Below are 2,500 nucleotides of genomic sequence, written 5' to 3' on the forward strand. Positions count from 1 at the left end.
CATGTATTAGCTCTAGAATTACCACAGTTATCCAAGTAACGTGGGTACGATCTAAGGAACCATAACTGATTTAATGAGCCATTCGCGGTTTCACCTTAATGCGGCTTGTACTGAGACATGCATGGCTTAATCTTTGAGACAAGCATATGACTACTGGCAGGATCAACCAGGGAGCTGCGTCAACTAGAGCTGAGCAGCCGGCCGCCCGGGAGTGTGTCCCGGGGGCCCGCGCGAACACGCAAGCGTCCGCTCAATCATTCTGCAAACAGGAGGAGGCTGAGCTCCCCTGCACAATACACCTCGAAACCCTCTCAGGTCCCGGCGGCGCGCAGCGCCGTCCCAAGTACTTGGTCGGGTTCGAGAGAGGCGCAATCGCCCGGAGTTAGGCGAGTAGACGCTTTCGGTGCGACCACCCGTGCTCCCAACTGAGCTTGCCGCTGCCGACAGAGGCCCGGGAGCGTGCTGTCGTGGCATTGCCGGCGGGAGACAACACGCGCCACCTACGGTGACCGGCAGCTCCAACGCCAGCGCCACAGAAGGACAAAAGCCCCACTTGGGTGCCGAAGCGAACTCTCCCAGCACAGCGCACGCGCCAACACATCCGCACAGCTGCGATACAAACCACCAGCGAGAACCGCTGGGGCGACCGAGCAGCAGACGGCGTCGCGGCGCCGAGCGCCGGGCGGCGGCGCATCCTCAACGCACACAGTCCTCAATCGGACCAGCACACTGAAGATGTCCACCGCGCTTCGCACCGGGCCCGCGAGGACCTACTTTGGCCGCACGGCGCCGCGCGCAGGGTGCGCCGGCGCGCAGCTGCGACGCCTGCCGCGTCCGTCGGCCGGCGCGCCTGCCACTGGCCGCCCCCACCAGCCGGCTGTAGCGCGTGCGCCCACGCACCGCGCGGCCAGCACGCCGGGAGGCGCCCCCTCACCGGCCGGGGACGGTCCCACCCAGCCACCGCCGCGTATCGCTTCACACCCAGATGCCGTTCAGTTTCGTCGGCATGGTGGGTATCGCTGGAACAACCGGTTAGTACCTCAACCTATCGTCGCCATCACCGATTCACCCCTAGCGAGAACAACCGCACCACAACAGGTTACCATTTGTTCATTTGCGTAACTTCACCAGAAAACGCAGGCGTCCATCGCCATTTGCAACTTCAACGATTATTGCATGCCTGTGTCAGGTGTCACGCCACACTACGTCTGCCCACATACACGCAACAAAATGTGCACGCCTAGACAATACGTGGAAGGTGGCCCCCGTACGTATGCGATGTCCATTGCTCGAACGACTGTCAACCGGCCTCTGTAGCATGTCGCAGATATGGAACGCGGTGCACCATGCCATCACGGTGTGTGAGGAGAGACGACTAGGTCCGAATACATCAACAGACAGCTCATGCTGATCGCCATCCACGGCGTCCGTTCCTCCCACACGTCTCTATGGCGTACCACACTGCAATCCAGCTCTCATAGGGAGACGACACGTAGCTGCGTGCACAATATTTGCACTGTATGGTCCGCCGTTTTTGGGCGCAGTCGTTGTGCGGTCACACATGTGCCACGATGTATCATTCAGTACATAAGGACGAATGTGCAGTACAGATTGTGGTTCACGCGTACGACATCAGCGGACAGTTGACACAGGCCGCACCACAACGTAGCCTGAGTACGTCGCATGCGAAGGGCATTGAACATGCAAACTTCTCACCAACCAGCTTGCGAAGGCAGGGGGCAAGGTGGGGACGTGGGGAGGGGCGGCATGTACGTCCTGCTGCCATCCACATTACAGTGTACAGCAGGAGCATGTGGAAAGTGAGCAAGACTTGCAAGGTGTTTAACATGAAGCGATACACAGGGGTGCGGGCAGTGCGAGTAGCGAACTATATTGCGAGGGTTGCGGGTGGGCAACACTACAGTAATTGAACGAGTCGTATAACAATTACAGAGCAGGTTTAGGCGACAACGTGGGTTACGTTAAGGCGACAACATGGGTTAGGTTAAGGCACAACATGGGTTAGGTTAAGGCACAACATGGGTTAGGTTAAGGCACAACATGGGTTAGGTTAAGGCACAACATGGGTTAGGTTAAGGCACAACATGGGTTAGGTTAAGGCACAACATGGGTTAGGTTAAGGCACAACATGGGTTAGGTTAAGGCACAACATGGGTTAGGTTGAGGCACAACATGGGTTAGGTTAAGGCACAACATGGGTTAGGTTGAGGCACAACATGGGTTAGGTTGAGGCACAACATGGGTTAGGTTGAGGCACAACATGGGTTAGGTAAGGTACAACATGGGTTAGGTTAAGGTACAACATGGGTTAGGTTAAGGTACAACATGGGTTAGGTTAAGGTACAACATGGGTTAGGTTAAGGTACAACATGGGTTAGGTTAAGGTACAACATAGGTTAGGTTAAGGTACAACATAGGTTAGGTTAAGGTACAACATAGGTTAGGTTAAGGTACAACATAGGTTAGGTTAAGGTACAAC

General features: G+C 56.2%; 1 non-coding gene across 1 annotated transcript in view; it reads right to left on the reverse strand.

Annotated features, from left to right (window-relative positions):
* LOC124725262 overlaps positions 1–173 on the reverse strand; it is a 1,909-nt gene extending 1,736 nt beyond the window's left edge. Inside the window, exon 1 of the ribosomal RNA XR_007006698.1 lies at positions 1–173. This exon is cut by the window's left edge and continues 1,736 nt beyond it. This is a non-coding gene — a ribosomal RNA (small subunit ribosomal RNA).
* Between the last annotated feature and the right edge of the window lie 2,327 nt (positions 174–2,500).

Source organism: Schistocerca piceifrons, unplaced genomic scaffold, assembly GCF_021461385.2.
Source record: "Schistocerca piceifrons isolate TAMUIC-IGC-003096 unplaced genomic scaffold, iqSchPice1.1 HiC_scaffold_1037, whole genome shotgun sequence".
Taxonomy (NCBI): domain Eukaryota; kingdom Metazoa; phylum Arthropoda; class Insecta; order Orthoptera; family Acrididae; genus Schistocerca; species Schistocerca piceifrons.